Source organism: Meriones unguiculatus, chromosome 10 (assembly GCF_030254825.1).
Source record: "Meriones unguiculatus strain TT.TT164.6M chromosome 10, Bangor_MerUng_6.1, whole genome shotgun sequence".
Lineage (NCBI taxonomy): Eukaryota > Metazoa > Chordata > Mammalia > Rodentia > Muridae > Meriones > Meriones unguiculatus.
In genome coordinates this window covers 119,716,283-119,736,999 of record NC_083358.1, presented here as the reverse complement: position 1 = coordinate 119,736,999, position 20,717 = coordinate 119,716,283, and positions in this window count along the sequence as shown.

Genomic DNA, 20,717 nt, shown 5'->3' with positions numbered 1-20,717 from the left:
TGACAGGTATCTGGACAAGCAGGCAACTGCCTCAGGGTGGAAGCAAGTCCTTTCTTAAGGTTAGCAGCTCCCGATCACTGTCACAGGGGTTATGAGGACATTATCCCCAGATCTTCTGACGTTTTAAAACCAAGCAAAACATTCTACATGAGCTTTATTGATTAGAAAACCACCATCAATCAACTGACTTTAAAAACATGTTGTGCAGGCTAAACAAACCAGACCTGGTCTGGTTTGAAATACTTAATGAGAAAGTACGTGACCTTCATCTATACTGTTTAGACATTCAAGGAATGTCAAGTGTTCTTCCATCTAGTCTGATTTTAGTCAGTTAATTGTCAAGGTGTCTTTAACTTAATATGAAAATAATTGATTCAATTGTTAATTACATTAGACTTTAAAGATGTGTTTTGAGTGTGTGATCACATCGGATACCCCTTGTGCATACTTTGCAAAAGTAACAATAGCAACAAAACCCCCAAAACCTTTTCAGAACTTTAATTTGAATAAATTCATTGGATCTTAATATTGAGAAATTACTTTGAGTAAAAATTACCTTTATGATAACCAACATTTCCATTTTAACAAGGTTCAGTGGAAGGGTCAGAAGGCATGAGTAGTCTTTGTAACAGGCCAGTGTGACTGTTTTATTGTGAAGTATTAAAGTATTATTATAACACTTTTAGTAAATGCCTTTTATATTCTGAGCCAGAAATGTAAGTTGTTTTATTAATCGTTCGTATTCGTTTTTGTCTAGCAGTCTTGTTTCGAATAAGAAAGAAAAGTGGTATTTCTTTGAGTCTTGTGCTGCCCAAACTCAAGAAAGCTGTTGCATCTAGCTACAAAGATAAAAAAGGAGTTATCCAGGTCGGCTCAGAGAGGCAGTCTGTCTTTCCAGCCCTCAGCGTTGCTTGTAGTCATAAACCAGTGTCGCTGTTGGGAAATGAAGGCATTGATCATCAGAGTTTGGCGTGGAGGACCAACAGCAAGGCTCTAAGCCGTTTGCCTGTGTGCAGACCATCGCCCAAGTTAGGAATCTTAGCAAATGATGCTTTGAGCCCCTAACCATCAGTCTTCCCCACCCCACAACATGGAGTTTTGAAAAGCACATGATTGGGAATCCAGTTTTCATTAGCTTTCACCTCTGAAGTTCCAGTTCACTGCCTGCTGAGTCTCTTTTCTTTACACTGCATGCTTCAGGCATCTGGGGTTGCCACCGTTTGCTTGCTAACTGTTAAATAGGGGATCTGTTTTGATTTCAAAGAACAAAATAATAAGAAATTAAATCTCTGGCTAACAATATGACAAGGGCAATCTACCAACACATCATTAATTTGCTTTTTAAGAGGTTCTAACAGTAGTAATAAAATATATAAAATTTCTTGTTCCTTGACTTGGAGATGTAAATCTCAGAGAAAAGAAAAATGCAAGGAGGGGAGAGACAGAGACAGAAAAAGCCTTTGATTGTTAATCCCCGCTGTTAACTTGATTAAGAATTGCCTACAGGATTGGCTAAGACACCTCTGCCTGCACTTCTGACAGAATTTCCAGAAATGATTAATTAAGAGAGGAAGCTACCCAAGAATATGCATGAGGCCATGGAATGGGGGCTGGGCTGAACAAAAAAGAAAAAGGTGGAAAGGCAGCTTAGTAGCAATGTCCCTTCTCTTTGTTTCTGTCTGTCATGAGGAGCCTCCTTTGCCACACTTCCTGCCACCATGATGGCTCATGTCCATAAAGCCAAGCACTTATATGTTGAGCCTTCTGGAAAGATGGCCATATTACGTTCTTCTTCTGTGTGAGGTGTTTTGGTCACAGTGACAAGAAAATGAACGTAGAACCCAGTTGAATCCACAATGCCTTTTATGTCTGTCCTGTCAGCCTCGTCCTTTGCTCTCAAACGGTGCTCTTCTGGTTCTCTTAGATATTGAAGGACTGTCTTTGTTTTGTTTCCTGTTGCTGTGGTGAAATATCCCAGCAAATGCAGCTTAAGGGAGAGAAGACATATTTGATTCAGAGTTTCAGATCACAGCCCATAGTTGTGGGGACATCAAGGTAGCAGAAACTTGAGGCAGCTGGTCATATCAGAGAGCAATGAATTAATGCATATATGCTAGTGCTCAAACAATTTTTTCACTCTTACACAGTGTAAGATCCTCTGCCTAGGGAACAGTGCTGCCTACAGTAGACAGGTTTTCCTACCTCAATTAGCATAATCAAAGTAATTCCCACTGACATGCCCTCAGACCAACCGGATTCGGACAGTCACTCTCTTCCTAGGTGATTCTCTTTTTTCCTCCTCCATGAATTCATTTATTCACTTTACATCCTGATCGCAGATCCCCTTCTCTCCTCAGTTTCCCCTTATGCACCCCTCCTCCCATTGTCCCATTTTCTCCTCAGAGAAGGAGGAAGTCCCCCAAGTGTAAAGTTGGCAATTAAAACTAAACATATGGAAACCACCCAGATGTCTCTCAACTGAGGAATGGATACAGAAATTGTGGTACATTTACACAATGGAATAAAAAAAAAAGGAAATCATGCAATTTTCAGGCAAATGGTGGGAACTAGAAAAGGTCATCCTGAGTGAGGTCTGATAAACATACTAAAATCTGTATACCTAAGGAAGATAAACAAGAAGGAGGACCCTGGGTAAGATGTTCAATCCTCATTCAGAAAGGCAAAGATGATAGACATTGGAAGAGGGAGAAAACAGGGAACAGGACAGGAGCCTACCACAGAGGGCCTATGAGAGACTCTACCCAGCAGGGTATCAAAGCAGATGCTGAGACTCAGCCAAACTTTGGGCAGAGTGCAGAGAATCTTATGAAAGAAGGGGGAGATAGAAAGACCTAGAGGGAACAGGAGCTCCACAAGGAGAGCAACAGAATAAAATATCTGGGCATAGGGGTCTTTTCTGAGACTGATACTCCAACCAAGGACCACGCATGGAGATAACCTAGAACCCTTGCAAGGATGTCACCCATGGCAGCTCAGTATCCAAGTGGGTTCCCTAGTAAGCAGAACAGGGGCTGTCTCTGACATGAACTCAGTGGCTGGCTCTTTGATCATCTCCCCCTGAGTGGGGGCAGCCTTACCAGTCCACAGAGGAAGACAATGCAGCCACTACTGATGAGACCTGATAGACTAGTGTCAGATGGAAATGGAGGAGGACCTCCCCTATCAGTGGACTAGGGGAGGGGCATGGGAGGAGAAGAGGGAGGTAGGGAGGGATTGGGAGGAGACTAGAGAGTGGGCTACAGCTGGGATACAAAGTGAATAAACTGTAATAAATTTAAAAAAAAGGAAAAAACAAAACAGAACACCTAAGCATCCCAGGGACAATTCCCTAACATTTCCTAAAAATTCTTTCCAGTTGAGAGTATCTAATAGGCACTGAGTTAATTCCTCAGCTGTGCTAATACAGTTGCCATGCACATCCCCTTGATTTTGCCTTTATCTTGCAGTCATAATCTGAGAGATTCTGTCACTGGCTTGAGAGATCAGGGACAACAATTAGTCCTCAGTCCTGGAGAGCTCTAGACTTTCAATCCCTTTAAGATTTTTCCTTGTAAATTGAGTGTGTGACCTTTTTAAAGTTAAGTTCTCATAGTACTTTAACGTAATGATCACCTGCTATTTTCAGCACTTTGCCTGAAGATCAGTTCCAAGACTTCATAAATATATCATGCCTCTATGCAATGGGTTACCACCTTTAAACCATTTTAACCAGTTTTCTTGCCATAACAGTCTCTGGTCGTTTTTTCTAGCATCTGCCTGTTATCCTCATCTAAAGAAAGTTATACCTATGTGTCATTTTTGCTTGAATCCTTACTGTTTCTACCTTCTGAGTGCTGGGGCAAGCATGTTCCACTATGCCTAAGTATTGATACTGTTATAGGTATTGATTACCTATGACCGTAATGATTGTACATAACAAATATCCACAATTTACTTGCTTAAAGCAACAAGAATTTAGTTTGTGACTCTGTGAACAAAACCTCTGGGTGCTTTGCTCTCGCACGCTCAGGTTATGAGTGCGTGGGGCAATCTGATGAGCTTCATCTGGGATTGTTGGGAGTACCCGCCCATGCTCTGCCTGCACTTATTCTTCACTGCATAGTTCAATGATGAAGATGATAGATGTGCAACTGTGTTTTTCCAATGATAAAAGTAGGGTATTCTATGGAGAAGAGAAGGGCACTAAAATGAGGGGGAGGAAGAGCAAGGGAGGGTTTTGGAAGAATAAGAAAAGATAAATATGGCGTGTTTTATCACCTGTGTGAAATATAGAATGGTATATATATGATGTCACAAATATATAAGTGACATGAAAGTAGATGGGGCTATTTGGGGGGGAGGAAGGGTGCCAAAGGGAGGGAGAAGGGGAACAAGGAAAGGTAATGGGGAGTATGACCGGAGCGCAGTGACGCATAGATGTGAAATGTCACAGAAGAGCCTACTGTTCTATTTACTGACTGTCCTGGTTGGTCTGCCTGGATCAGATTGTCTTGTATCATGCCTGTAAGGGATGATCTTGAATTTTTAATTGATGCAGGAGGCCCACTGTGGTCATACCATTTCCTGAGGAAGTGGTCATGGGTTGTATGAAAAAGCTAGCTAAGCATGAGCTTAAGAGTGAGTGAGCCAGTGAGCAGTGTTCCCTGATGGTTTCTGAGTTAGGCTGCTGCTTGAGTTCTTGCCCTGACATCCTTTAACGATGAATGATGACTGGAAGCACAAACCAAGCAACCCCCTTTCCCCTAAGTTGCTTTTGTCCATTGTGTTTATTGTAGCAACAGGAAGAGAATTAGAATATTAACTAAAATTCATTAATAAAGAGAAAACTAAGAAAGTAATTTGGACATTAAGAAAAATTTTCAAACTTCATGCATTGGTTGATGTCTATTGCCCCAGCGGGAAGTATGTCTGTGATATGAATATGTATGACCCCTAAAGACTCACGTGTTTGAATGTTTGACCCAGGGGGAGTGGCACTATTAGGAAGTGTGGCCTTCTTAGAGTAGGTGTGGCCTTGTGGAGGAAGTGTGTCATTGTGGGGGCCAGCCTTAAGGTCTCCTATGCTGCCTGTAGATCAAGACGTAGCTCTCTTGGTTCCTCCAGCACCATGTCTGCCTGCACAATGTCATGCTTTCCACCATGACAATAAAAAACTAAACCTCTGAAACCAGCCCCAAGTACATGTCCTTTGTAAGCCTTGGTGATGGTGTCTCTTCAAAGCAAAAGAAACCCAAACAAGACAATGTACACTCTCAGAATCAGGGGGTGAGGAGGTGCATTCCTCCTCCATACGGAGAGGCCCTGTATTCCCAAGTGGAAACGGGTAGATACAGGCAAGAGGGGAAAGCTAGGCCCTTAGTTCCACCACCTACCACGCACCTCACCCACCTCCACCCCTGCCTGTGCTGAGGGCGCAGCCATAGTCTCTGGGGCTTACCTTCAGTGTTTTCCTGTGAGTAGCATTATTTGTTCTTTTTGTTGAGTAGAAGAGCTGAGCATAAAGCTATTTCTCTCATTCAGAGTCTAGGATGGAATTCCCAGCAAGTGAACTATGCTGTCCTCCCCTGACAGCTCTCAAAGAGTAAAGTGGAGGAACTCCCGCTTCCTCACTCCTTTAGTGGGACACCCTGCGTGTGCCAGGTATAACTGACATATGTGAACATAGTGTGAGCATAAAATGTGAGCATATTGTGTGTTTGGGGACATACATAGCTGTATAATGAGTATATGTGTGCATTTGTGTGTGTGCCGTGTGTTTATGTGTGTGTGTGCTGTAACTTGCTGTATAGTGAGAATAATATGTGTGTATGTGTGTATGTATGTAAAGTGTGTGGATGTGTGTGTGTGCTGTAACTTGCTGTATAGTGAGAATAATATGTGTGTATGTGTGTATGTGTGTATGTATGTAAAGTGTGTGTGTGTGTGTGTGCTGTAACTTGCTGTATTGTGAGAATAATATGTGTGTGTGTGTGTGTATGTATGTATGTATGTGTTTGTGTGTGTATGTGTATTGGCGCAGCGTAAGTTGCTGTATAGGAAGTATTCTGCATGTCCTGGAGGGAGCTCCAGTCAAGGACTCAGGGCATCAATGTCTGGATAAAGCCTTTGATATAAACAGCTTTGCTCTTAGGGTTCATTATCTCCACCTTGGGCAGACACTCCTAGGACTCCTTCTTTTTGATGGGGAGCAGGATGAAAGCTGAGAGACAATATTTCCTGCTCTGACCCATTACCCACAACGTCTCCACTCCCAGCCCTTCTTCTGATCTTGGAGCAGCCAAAGCCTTGGTTCCAGTCTCCATCACCAGTGATGTAACCTAAAACTCTAAGTCTTGATCCAGTGCTTGGCCCCTCGCGTGGTGGGCTAGCTCCAGGGCAGCGTCAGGACTTTCTGGTTTTGAGCTGTTTTTCATTCTGTCATAATGATTAGAGGCAAAACTTGGTCATTTTCTGCTCTTCACTTTTATTGGCCTAACACACACCAACTTGGCTCTCTTTGCCAACCCAGAGAAGACCTCAAACATGTGCCCAGACTTTTGTACGCTATCCTCTGTGTTCACTGCTTCTGTGGGCGCTATGAAGACTATCATTTCACAAGTCAGGAAATTAAGTCAGAACTGCTAAGAAACCTACTGATGGTAACAAAATCAATCAGCGAGAAGAATGCGCCTAAACCCAGGAAGCCTGGCTCCCAGTGCACACCTTGGACTAGTCTTCATTCTGTCTCTAGCTATTAAAAATCCTCCCTGCTTTTAAACCCCAACCAACAACATACAATCAGAAAATAAAAGCTCACCTCTAACACAGCAGCCACAACTCTAAAGTACTAGGGATGGCAGTTGGAGAAGTCCCTGTCCTCATAGAGAGAATGATGAAGCTTGATGGAGCCACTAGAGATAGTTCATAATTATGGATAATTTTCTACTTATCCAATAAAGATCAGTTTTCTAAATCATCCCGCAAGATAAGAGGCATTCTATAAATATATAAAAATAACCTTTCATGAAACTTGCTGAACTTATTTAAATGCACATAAAACGGAAAAAAGAAAAAAAATTAAAAATAAGAAAAAGCATTAGTTTGCTATTGGATGTATAATATACCTTGGAGTCAACAAATTGATCAGTAGTTCAGAAAAAAATGATTTTGAAAAAGTGACTCTATTCATTCTGAAAAATTAATTATATATCCTATATCTATAACATAAAATATAAATAAAGTTTGAAAAGGAGAGAAAAGAAAGATAGGAGGAAAGAAAAGATGATGCTAGGAAACAAAACTACAGATGCTGATGAGGCAGCTCAGCATGAAGATGCTTGCTGTGCAAGCATGGCGACCTGAGTTCAAGCCCCAAAGCCCACAGTGACAGGGAGAACCCGTCCCTGAAATTTGTCCTCTGGGATCCACAAGCTACAAGGCACAGGTGCACCAGCACACACTCACACAATGACAATAACAACAACAAAAATAAACAATAACAGAAAAAACAGAACTACAAAATTATTAAAAAATGATGATTATGAATCCAGGAAGTCTTAACCACAAACTTGCAAACTTAAAGGAAATGAACAATTTGACTCCATCAAAATTCAATATATATATATGTTATGTTTGAATATATATTATATATACACAAATGAGCAAGAAAATAGAGCTACTTCACCCAGAGCAAACAATCGGCTGTTTTTCTAATATATCAGATAGTCCTTAAAGATCAGGATTTCAGATGATCCATAAATATAGAGCTACATTTAACTCCCTAACTGTGGAGAAAGGCTACTGAAATTACAGTGAGACTTCGCATAGGCTTGATTTACAAAACTCATGGTTTAAAAATGGTGAGTGTTGGGGCTGGAGAGATGGCTCAGTGATTAAGAGTACTTGCTGGTCTTCCGGAGATTCTAAATTTAGAGAATCTAAGTTCCCAACACCCACTCCAGGAGCTCACAATCACCTATAATTTCTGCTCCAGGGGATCAAACTTCTTCTTCCAGCTTCCAGACAGACAGACACTCATATATAAAGAATAAAAATTTGCTGAGAGTGGTAGCATGTGCCTTTAATCCCAGCACTTGGGAGGCAGAGGCAGGAGGCTATCCATGAGTTCAAGGCCAGTTTGATCTACAGAGTGAGTTCCAGGACAGCCAAAGCTATACACATAGAAACCCTGCCTCAAAACCCAACCCTCCAAAAAAGAATACAAATTTATCTTTAAAAAATATATTGAGTGCTATGGAAATCAGTGTGGCAGTGTCTCTGGAAGATGGGTCGAACCTGTCTCAAGATCTAGCTATAGGACTCTGAACGTTTACCCAAAGGATGCTTCATCCTACCACAGGGCTCTTGATCACTCATATTCATTGATGCTTTATTCATAACAGCCAGAAATGAGAAAACAACCTAGGTGTCCCTTAACAGATGCATCGATTAAAAAGTGTAGTATCTTTAAACAACGGAATATTACTCAGTCATGAAGGAAATATGGAGTCATGAAATTTGGAGTAGATAGAACTAGGCCCAGAGAGACAAATGCGGTATCTATCTTCTTACATGTGAGTGTCAGTTTTTAAGTCAAGGTAACCAAGCCATGGCTGACTGAAGCCCAGAGGGTCGGAATAGAGGAAGGGGGAAGACATGGAGCTCTCTAGGAAGGAGAAATAGAATAGATTGTTATGAATGGGTGAGGGTGACTGGAACAAGAGGAGCAAATGGGGAGGGAAGAGGAGGATGAGGAAGGAAGTACAGAGAGAGACAGCTAAAATTAGGAGCCATATGAGGGGTAGTATGGAAACCTAATACAGTAGAAGCTTCCTAAAATAAATGCAAATAAGAAGGAGATCTAAGTCCACTGATAGGGGGGACCTCCTCCCCATTCATCGGATCCTGTTTTATCAGGTATCTTCAGGACTGGCTGCAAAGCCCTTCTCTGTGGCCTAACAGGACTGCTCCTCCCTTCGGGGGTGGGGAGACCAAAGAGCCAGTCATTGAGTTCCTGTTAGAAATAGTCCTTGTTCCCCTCACTTTGGGAAACCAATTGGTTACTGAGCTACCACAGGCTACATCTGAGTGGAGGTTCTAGGTTATATCCATATGTGGTCCTTGGTTGAATGTCAGTCTCAGAAAAGACCCTGTGCCCAGATATATTTGGTCTTTGTGGAGCTTCTATCCTTTCCCCATCAGACTAACTCCCCTTCTTTCTTATGATTCCCTGTACTCTGCCAAAGGTTTGGTCATGAAAGGGGCACAGTGGAGATGAGGGAGGGAGGGAGGGACTGGGAGGGAATGAGGGATTGGGACACAGCTGGGATACAGAGTTAATAAAATGTAACTGATAAAAAAATAATAATAATAAAATAAAAAAAGGAGATCTAAACAAAATCACTAAATAATGGGGGAAACAGAGCCCCAACTGGACATCTTTCATCACCAAATGAAGCTTCTAGTCCTGGGACTAGATTACATCTAAATGAGTTGTTGGCCAAAAAGATCCCATGGGAACCCCTGAACAACTCCGGCTGTTGCCAAGATTATAGGTTGTTTACTAAAAACCGATAACAAGACCCTATTGCTAAAACAACACCTACCCAACTCCTTACACATAGAGAGGTTGAGCGGTGCCTACCTAGAGCCTCCAGTCCTGTAGGCCAGTGCTTAGTGCTGGGAGGTATCAGCATGCTAGCAACAGAGAATAATAAGGGCCTCACTCAGGCATCATCAGAAAAGTTCCTCCAGCAGCAGATGGGAACAATAACAGAGTCCCACAGACAGACAATATTCAGAGAGCGAGAGTCCTTTAGAAGAGCAGCCGGTGCACTTAACCTCTGAGCCATCTCTCCAGCCCTCTGATTTTTTTTTTTTTTTTACCAAGATGAAATTAAAATTGTATTTGCTCAGGGCTGTGAAATTCCTAAGGGGCACAAGTTTTAGTTATAAGTTCTGAGGGGTGAACGCCCCGCATAGTAACAATGGTATACTTGTCTGTGTGACGCTTCAGTCTGGCTTTTATGTATTCTCAGCACACATGTTTGTACACACAACATAAACACACACAATGTGTACACACACATCTCCATTAGGTGAGACTGTGTAAACTAACATGGCTGTGGTTACAACTTCACAATATCTATGCATATCATATACTTTGAATATACACAGTTTCAGTTTTCAATTATATATTAATTAGAGTAGAAAAAAAGCAGCTGCACTCAAAATGATGAACAACACTGTCACATTTCCTACCTCATAAAAATGCCTAAGGTGAAATTCAATATATTAGAATATTCCATTTCGTAGATGTTACAGGACTTGATTTTTATTTACTTAAAATATAATTACATCATTTTCTTTTCCCTTTCTTCTCCTCTACCCATCTTAAATCCTCTCCCAAAATTCCTCTTCTTTAATCATTCTTAGTATATTCTTATTTTTTCATTTGAACATGTGAAGAGTCTAGTTATGGTGAAATTTCAGGGCATATTCTTTTTTCCTTTTTTATGATTAATTTTGTTCTTTGATAATTTAATGTGTGCAATAATGGATTTTGTTCACTCTCTTTTCCTCCCATTCCCCACTCCCAATCGTTAACCTTTTCTCTATTTTGGTTTTGCTCTGTGAGCCATTTAGTTTTACCAGGATTGCAACTGTCCGTTGGCCTGGAGTGGACACTAGTGTGCCCACAACTGAAGGCAAAGGCCCTCGTGCTCCCTGAATCTATCAGGACCAAGCAGGCCAGGAGTGAGGGGTGGGGCCTCCAACCCCTCCCCCACCTAGCCTCGCTGTTGATGGCCATTCTGCAGACCCAATGCAGGCATCCACAGCTGCTGTGACTTAGAGACTGTAACGGGAGCGGCCCAGAGCTGGTCTGTCGGGTCACAGTCTTAATTTTCAGGTCTGAAATCACTGGGTCAGGTAGGTCTTGAAGTACATTGCTTTGCAGGTGCGTACTTGCTTAAGGTAAAATTGACTATCCTTTTTATGTCACAAGGGTTTCACCTACTTCCTCTTTTAAAAATTCTTCTCTTCCACATTAATCATCCTCCCTCCACCTCTGCCAGTCCTTCCCCAGCTCCCCTTTCCCCCAGATCTACTCCTCTTCTGTTTCCCTTCAAGAATATTCTTTTCAGAGATATCACCTGAATATGGCATAACAAATTACAACAAAACCAGGTACAAATGCCCATTTCAAGGCTGGATGAGGCAACACAGTAGGACAAAAAGGGTCCCAAGAGCAAGCAAAAGAGTCAGATGCATGCTCCCACTCCCACTGTTGGGAGTCCCACAGTAATAACAAGACACACAATCGTAACATTATATATATATAACTAACAGTGTCCCTCGGTCTCCTCGCCTCTCTCCACTGAGCACTGAACCCTGGACCTCAAACATGCTAGGCAAGCACTCTAGCAACAAGCTACGTCCCCTCGTTTCCTTTTACATTTTGAGTCAGGATCTCTCTAAGGTGCACAGGCTGGCCTTGAACTCACTCTGTAGTCCCATCTGGCCTTGCCCTTGGGATTCTCTCATCTCAGCTTCTCCAGCAGCTAGGATTCTAGACCTGCACCGCCAGACCAGGCAATGCTGACTAATTTCAGCTTGCTTACTCCTTGTCCTCAAGCCAGCCTGATGTAGGTTTTGTGTGAGAAGGTTTTTGTTTGAAACCTACCTCTGACCAGTTCAATGTTAATTTCTCCAGCTTTCTGTTGGAGTCACAAGTTTTTGGGTCAGTCAGAGAGTTGGAATCATAAATACATCCCACCCTTACAGAGCGGCACAGTTTTATGGAATAATATAAATAGTCAATCTAGCCCCGGGTGTGTTACCTAGGAAGGTACCTAATAGAAAACCACTTTTTGTATATGAGGTTGCTGATTGCACAATAAACAATGGTTTTAAGTCCAATCAACACTCTCATAACTCCCTTTTCTTGGGGGCGAGCATCTAGTGAGAAAAATATGGGAGCCAGCAGCTTTAGTAGCGAGGTATGCTCTCTGTTGGGCTTGATAAACATCAGCCTCAGTTATGGTCTTCCTCCTGTGGGGTAGAAACCCAGAATTTATTCCTCTGTCATATCTCCAGTTTAGTGCCCTCTGATCCGCCTTGTCTGCGTTTCTCTTTCTGCTCTCATAGCTGGCTGGATGTGGTTTAGGTGATCTGGGACAATTTGTTACTTATTTTACTATTACTTATTAATTTTATTTTTGTAAATCCTGACCTTTGGCACATCTCAGAATAGAACACTGAGATCGATTAAATTTACAAATTTCTACTTGATCAGAAAAAAATACTCTAGACCCAGGCAGCATTTCAGACTGAAGAGTGTTCCAACTACCAGTCATGTTTGTAGCCTAAGGAAAAGATGTGACACACAGGAACAGCCTGCTGTTTGGGAGACTAGCAATCAAGGGAGTTCAAGACTGACCTGGGCACTATAGTGAGATCCAGCTCCCCAACCCTCATACAAAACAAGCAGCACACACACAGACCAACAAGGAACCCAGGAAAACAAACAAACTAAAACAATTATGCCATTGTATAAACACGGTTTGAACAAGTAGTCTGTGACGAGCTGAGATAGCCTTGTTTGGAACAAGTGTATATTGTCAAATTAGGCTGTGTTTTGTCTATACGTGTAGCTAGGGTGCCACTCCCTATGTATAAAGACTGTTTGGGGACAGATTTATTGATCAAATACGGAGGCTTCTCCATCCCAAATTTACTTTGATTCAACACACTCTCATCATAGTTTCACTGAATCCCCACATGAGTCCCTTGATAAAATTATTCATATTTTTCAGGCAAGGACACCAAGACTTAAGAGATAATGTGCCCTGCTTGAGAGAGGTTAAGTTCTCTGCACTGTGAGGACTGGCTCACCTCAGATAGGAGACTGAGGTCATGCCTTGACTAGCACAAGTTTGAGGTACTGCATCAGGATTTATATATATTCATTTCCCCCTACGATTTTTCTTTGGCAGTATATTATTCAAAATGATTCTCTTTAGGCTTAAGGATGTTATAGACTGAGTGATGTGTCCTTATATGACACTAATTTTAGTGATGAAATTTTACATGATGAAGCTTTAATCCTAAATGTGGCTGGATTTGAAGACAGTCCCTATAAGGAAATACTTAAGATGGAAAAGGTGGTTAGTTTAGAGGTCTATCCAGAATGACTGGTGTCTTTATAAGAAGAGACTCAGGGCAAGACCCCATCCTAATGCACGAGGAACAGTGAGAAGGCAGTCAGATGCACCTGGGGAAATGGTCCCTCACCATAAGCCACCGTGTTCACAAACTCAACCAGAGAACATCTCTCAGAGTTTAGCCGCATGAGCTGTGCTTTGTTGCTTGTTATGACATCAGGAAGACGAGGCAGGCTATCAAAGGGGATGCAAGTACTGATATTCTCTTCTATACTAAATGGTCATACTGACAAAGAGAAGTCACATCCGAAGGAAAAAGGGACAGGCAGGTATTATTTATTTGATGTGGGCTATCATGTTAATTGTGTATTTTAATGTTAAGAAGTCATCACTGACTTAAAATGCATTTAAAATTCTAGTTGACTTCAAGATGTTGAAATGATGAGATAAGGTTTCTTTGTCAAATAGCTCACGAGAGAAATTTATAATGCAGCACAGGGAGACCGCTCAGTGGATAAAGCTGCTGGTTGCTAAGGCTGATGATCTGAGTTCTGTTTCCAGGACCCGCATGGTGCAAAGAGAGACTCTTTAAGTCTTTTTAAGCGGCTATAAGGTGTCCTCTGGCTTTCATACGTGCGAATGTGCACACACAGACACACAAATAAATAGTAAATAGGTAACTTAAAAGGGCACTCAAGCTGTGTGTGATGGCAGCACACACCTTTAAATCCAACACTTAGGCAGGCAGCGGCAGGTGGGTCTCTATGAGTTATGGACAACACGGTCTACACAGAGCATTCCAGATCAGCCTGAGCTACGGAGTGGACCTGGTCTCAAAACCTGAAGAACCAAAGACCTCAAAACGGGCATTAAATGATAAGTGCGTATTGTATTTAATATAATGGATGTTCATATGTGTATATACACACATACACTAGAGAGATGTGTGTATGTGTGTACTAGAAATCTACACAATAGTCCTCTGATTAGTAATCTTTGTGGAGAAGCTACATGTAATTTTCTTGATTTTACTTACCATACATTTTTTTATGTTTTTATCATTGAAATATATAAAAGAGAGTAAAAGTTAGTAACATAACCAGAAGATTCCTGGAGATGAGTGGTGTGTCTCTCTTCATTGTAGAGAGATAAAGAGGAAAGAAAGAAAGAAAGAAAGAAAGAAAGAAAGAAAGAAAGAAAGGAAGGAAGGAAGGAAGAGAAAAAGAAAGAGGAAGGAAGGAAGGAAGGAAGAGAAAGAAAGAAAGAGGAAGGAAGGAAGGAAGAGAAAGAAAGAAAGAGGAAGGAAGGAAGGAAGGAAGAAAGGAAGGAAGGAAGGAAGGAAGAAAAAGAAAGAAAGAAAGAAAGAAAGAAAGAAAGAAAGAAAGAAAGAAAGAAAGAAAGAAAGAAAGGTAAAGAAGAATTTAGGTGAATTCAGCAGGCTGGAAGTGTGCTTTTTCCAGAAAAAAAATCTCTGGCAGTAATTTGAGGAAGCATTTAAAAACAACATGTCAGAAGTCCTACAAACTATGCTCAAGTAAATACACTATTTGGAGCTTCATGAGCTGCAATAGGCTTTTTTAGATGAGCTAGTGAGGTGGCTGAGCTCTCCTCCTCAGACTTCTGAGCTCCGGGGAATGGTCAGTGTAGGCATGGATAAAAGAAGCAGGGTCTCAGCTCAGTAACCCGACTGGCTGCTGAAAAAGTCATTTCAGTGTTCAAAGCTTTGGTGTCTTCTTTTGTAAAACCGGGGTAACTGTTCTGTACCATTTACATAGTTTTCATCCATATCAATCAAGATGAAATAATACATGCAAAGCTCTGAAGCCTGGTGTGAATGTTAGCTATTATTCTGAAGGAAACCATTATAAATCTAGAAAAATTATGAAAATGTAGCATTTGGTGCCCTGAGAGTGTGAACTGTAGGTGCGGTGGTCCTGATTCTGCTGGGCACCTCCCTTTGTGTAGTCAGCATTTCTGTTATGCTCAGTTAGTGGCTGCCAGTCCATATACATTGGATTTCTGGTAGACAATAAAATCTAGGGTTTGGGCACACTGTCAATCGATAGCCATTCAAGCAGAACATGTAATTGCAAAGTCTAACTTTCTTTTGTTCAGTATTGATCAGAGAAATCTACTTAGCATTTCCAGTGCTCCAAGTTCTGTTGTTGTTGCAGCAACGGAAACAAAATGACTGCCCACCGGGGCTCACGATCCAATGGGAGGGAGAGCTGCTAATAATGCAGTAGAAAATGCGTGTCACGGGTCAGAAATTAATTGGGTAGAACAATGCATGTAATGAGGGCCTCGAAGAAAACTAAAGCAGAGTCAGGCAGAGGGCTTAGGTTAAGATGTGTGAGCAACAGGACCTGAGATTTAGAATTTTGAAATGCTCTGAGAAAGGAAGCAAGATTAGGTGGAAAACGATACTGGACTATGAGAGAGATGCAGTTTGGCCTTGCTGACTGTGGTGGTTTAGATAGGTATGGTTCCTACAGACTCTTATGTTTGAATGTTTGGCTCGTCAGGAGTGGCACTGTTAGAAGCTGTGGCCTAGCTGAAGTAGGTGTGGCCTTGTTGGAGGAAGTGTGTTACCGTGGGTAGGTTTTGAGGTCTCCATGCTCAAGCTCTGCCCAGTGTGACACACAGTCTCTCCTCGCTGCCTGCAGATCAAGATGTAGAACTCTCAGCTCCTCTAGCACCATGTCTGCCCACATGCCGCCATGCTCCTGCCGTGATGATAATGGACTAATTCCCTGAAACTGCAAGCCAGTCTCAAACATTTTCCTTTTTAAGAGTTGCTGTGGTCACGGTGTCTCTTTACAGCAGTGGAACTGTGACTAAGACACTGACACCCTGGGAACTGAAGATAGGTTTGGCCTTCAGAGATGCCTTCAGTTGGCCAGACAGGCTAGCATGTTAGATTCCTGCAATAACCAGAAACTGAATATAAGATGTTCCCTGGGAACTGGGCTGCGACCTCGTGGTGGCTCTTGAGGACAAGTCCTAGAATGGTGAGAGCAGTGAACTCGCGCCAGGGTCAGATAGGGAAGCTGTTGAGAGTAGTGAGGATTGCTTGTTTCCACAGAGCAATCAAGGGAATCCCTGTCAAAGTGTTTTTCGGAATACATTTAAAGGGCAGGAAGGGAAGTAGTATTCCAGAAGGAAACTTTACTTTCATTTAAAAGGTTTTCATGTAGCTTATTTATGTGAGTCTTTCTGTGATCATCCTTTGCTTTCCCATGTTAATCATATAAGTAACAATGAGAATACCATTTCTGGCATGCAATTGCAAACTTTGCCTTTAGAAGTAGGTGTCAGCACCTTTCATGAGATGCACTAATCGCTAACTAACTCTTCAGTTAATCACTGTTGAGTTGGCTGATTTTGGCTCATAAAAGTCTAGAGAAGCCATTCCGCAAAAGATATGCTGATAGTAAATCACTTGTGGGAAATGTTTTCATTGATTTGAAGGACCCCACATTCAAAGTCAGGTAAAATCTGCTGTGTAGAATCAGCGAACATCTCTGGTGGGAGCTCGTGGCTTGAGTGTGGAAATGGGGAAACCGCCAAGGGCTGATTTTGCACACACACATGACATAGGGGAGAAACAATGGCTTCCACTCCCATCCTGTAGGCTAGCCAAAAAGCTGCTTCAGTACTTGTGTCTGTCTCTTTTCCTTGCCTGCTCCATTCATATCTGCTTAGACATCACAAGAGTCACTCAAAGAAGATGCTCTCTTATGCATGTTTGAGTTAAATGCCATTCTACTGTTATGTTTGCACCGTTGGTCCACGAACACAAGCTCATTAATAGCTGTGTCGGCAGCAGGCAAACGGAAGTGCTGGCAACTCTTCCTCTACCAGCTCGTGACTCAAGTGATACGTAAAACATCCAGATGATACAGTGTGTTTTCAGAGCTAAGTTGCTAAATCAATCCCTCTATAGTGGTGTTTTCTGTGTTCCCAGAAAATTTTCTATAAAAACATGATGCCTAAAAGTCACATCTCCTCACCTCTCCTTTCCTCCTTGCTTTTCTCCTTTCCTCCCCTTTCTTCCTCCCACCTCCTAACCTCCATTCTCCCCTTCCTCCCTGCTCTCCTTTTCATACCCTCCAACATCCTGAAGTAAGACTCAGGACATTTAAATAAGTTCTGAGCTGTGGTTCATTCATATGTTGATATCTTTTGATGTTTTCATATCTGTTGCTAATGACCAAAAAAGAGATGATTAAATATAAAACAAATTTGTATCGTATCATTTAAAATCACTTAATTTACCCATTCTCCCTATCCCCATATTTTCTCATATTTCAGAGAAAGATCAGCTAGGAAGTGGTTTATCCTGAGACCTTAGGTCATATTGCACTGGGCTAACAGGCTCAAAACACTGTTACTAAGTCACTGGGAATAAACAGTACCTCCATTTGTGGTGCCCTGTCCATTTGTGGTGCCCTGTCCTTTTGTGGTGCCCTGTCCTTTCTGCTCTTGCTTTTAAGACTTTTGACTACAGGAAGAAAACCCTTTGTGGTCCTCTGCTGAGTTTACTCTCTTCTCTCATTACTGGAAATGCTTGATGGTTTCCACAGTTGCTTCTAGAAAACGAGAAAAGAGCTGTCTCATTAAATGAAAAGCATCTTGTAAGAGCAGGAGTTCCAGTTCCAGCTCCCTGAAGTAGATATGAATATCTGTGGCCCCTAAAGATACATGAGAATCCCGTATCATGAGAGTTACACAGCTTGTGGAAAGGCTATGACATTTTGGTACCAAATGGTTCTATGCCACCATTCTGAACCATATGCTTTAGACCAAGAGAAAGGTGAGGTTTCTCCAGTGTTCTTTCTAATGTGAGAAAGGTCTTACACACATACGTGGTAGGTTTTTTCCCCTGACTAGCACATTCTCAGATCTCTGTGCCCACTGCCTGATTTTCCTCTTGGGTTCTTGCATATTAGTCACGTTGGTGTTCCCAGACTCAGCTCTGCCTATCTTGGGGACCTAATGGGCCACAGAAATGTTCCAGACTGAGAGCTGACTAGTTACTTCCTCTTATTTCCATGATACACATGTCCAACCTCTGAACGTCATTGCTTCCTGAACGGCCTGTCTGCTGGCTGTTGCCTCACGTTCAGGAGGGCCTGGCTACCCTACTCCATCTCCTCCCTGCCACTTCCCATCCTGGAAACTCACTCTGTCTTCTGCGCTGCTGACTTCATCACTCTCCATTCTGTCTTCCAGAGCTCATGTTCAGTTAGCTTTCCGTCTTTCCAAATCACGTTTCTGTCTTCAAGCTTTGCTTTTGTGTTGTCTATTTATTAAGTTCAAATTGCCTGTAACTGAACTCTGTGTAACAGTCCATTTATCTAAATCCTGTGTCTTTACTTTGTCATTTTGATTAACATTTAATGTTACTAATTTTAATAATTAGTAATAATAATTAAATTAACATTCAGTTAGCCTACACTAACTTTTTATATTTTATATAAATAGCTTTTATTCTACTGTAATTCCTAGATAGAAAAGCTTCATGCATTATTTTTCCTTTTCAGAATATTTCTGGCTATTTGCATACATCTTGGTTTCCTAGCTCAGGGAAAATATGTTTGAGCAACTATCTTGTTCATGTTTCGTTCAGCTTTGAAATTTTAATGGCTTTTACTCTTTGATAGTATAACTGGACATATTATAAAAAATTAATAAGCTAGGATAAAAGGAAAGAAAAAGTCCATCCTCTTTGCATTTCTGAATGGGGATTGAGCATCTTAGCCAGAGTCCTCCTTCTTGATTAGCTTCCTTAGGTGTACAGAGTTTAGTATGATTATCCTATATTATATGTCTAATATCCACTTATGAGTGAGTATATACCCTGTGTGTCTTTCTGCTTCTGGGATACCTCACTCAGGATGATCTTTTCCAGTTCCCACCATTTACCTGCAAATTTCATGATTTCTTTGTGTTTCATTGCTGAGTAATATTCCATTCTGTAGAAATGTACCACAATTTCTGTATCCATTCCTCAACTGAGGGGCTTCTAGGCTGTCTCCAGCTTCTGGCTATTACAAATAAACCTGCTACAAACATGGCTGAGCAGATGTCATTGTTGTATACTTGAGTGTCTTTTGAATATATACCTAGGAGTGGTATAGCTGGATCTTGAAGAAGCACTATTCCTAGTTGTCTGAGAAAGTGCCAGATTTATTTCCAAAGTGGTTGTACAAGTTTACATTCCCACCAGCAGTGGAGGAGGGTTCCCCTTTCCCCACATCCTCTCCAGCATGAGTTGTTACTTGAGTTTTTGATCTTGGCTATTCTGATGGGTGTAAGATGAAATCTCAGAGTCGTTTTGAGTTGCATTTCCCTGATGACTAACGACGGCCGTTGAGCATTTCTTTACGTGTTTCTCTGCCATTCATAGCCAAACTTTGGACAGAGTACAGGGAATCTTATGAAAGAAGTGGGAGATAGTAAGACCTGGAGAGGACAGGAACTCCACAAGGAGAGCAACAGATCCAAAAAGTCTGGGCACAGGGGTCTTTTTTGAGACTGATACTCCAGCCAAGGATCACTCATGAAGATGGCCTGGAACCCCTGCATAGATGTAGCCCATGGCAGTTTAGTGTCCAAGTGGATTCCATAGTAATGGGGACAGGGACTATCTCTGAGAGGAACTGATTGGGCTGCTCTTTGATCACCTCCCCCTGAGGGGGGATCAGCCTTACCAGGCCACAGAGGAAGACGATGCAGCCACTCCTGATGAGACCTAATAGACTAGGATCAGAGGGAAGGGGAGGAGGACCTCTCTTATCAGTGGACTGGGGGAGGGGCATTGGTGGGGAAGAGAGAGGGAGGGTGGGGTTGGGAGGGGAGGAAGGAGGGAGCTACGGGGGGGATACAAAGTGCATAAACTGTAATTAATAAAAATAAGTTTTAAAAAAAAGGGAAGGAGAAGACCAACGTTGACTGTGATCTCACAACCTAAGGTTAAAATTTAGCCCTGAAGCAGGTCCCCAGCACACGCACATCAAGCTCCTGATGAGTAACTCGTTGTCATCTTTCACATACTATTGCATGTTTACTTATTTTTAGAACTTGCAGGTGGTATTATGATGTCATTCTGTCCCAAGGTTTTAAAAAATATTTTATATTTGTACACATCCAAAACAGTCACTCGGAGGTCAGTCAGTTGGAGGTTATGGTATAAATTTTTGCAAAGGCTGAGGCTGAGCAGAACAGATTTCCAATGGTCATCGTACTGTCAATCGCGGGGAGGCAGCATGTGGCCAGGGCCTGTTACGCCTCTAGTTTAGGACAGACGAGACAAAGCATGGCCATCTGTGGGCAAGCCAGAGCTGTTGGTGTATTAGAGGGAGGGCAGGGTGCTACACAGAGGGAGGCTGACTCTTTAGGTTTGCCTTTCCTTTGGGGAAGCTGTGGGTCTCCTGGAATCCTTCAGAGACCTCTGACCCAGGCACACTCCAGAACGATCTGGAATATCCTTGGAGTAGCGAGTGTGTTTGGAGCCTTTCTCTGAATGTTCTGCCCTTGTGCGGTCGTTCT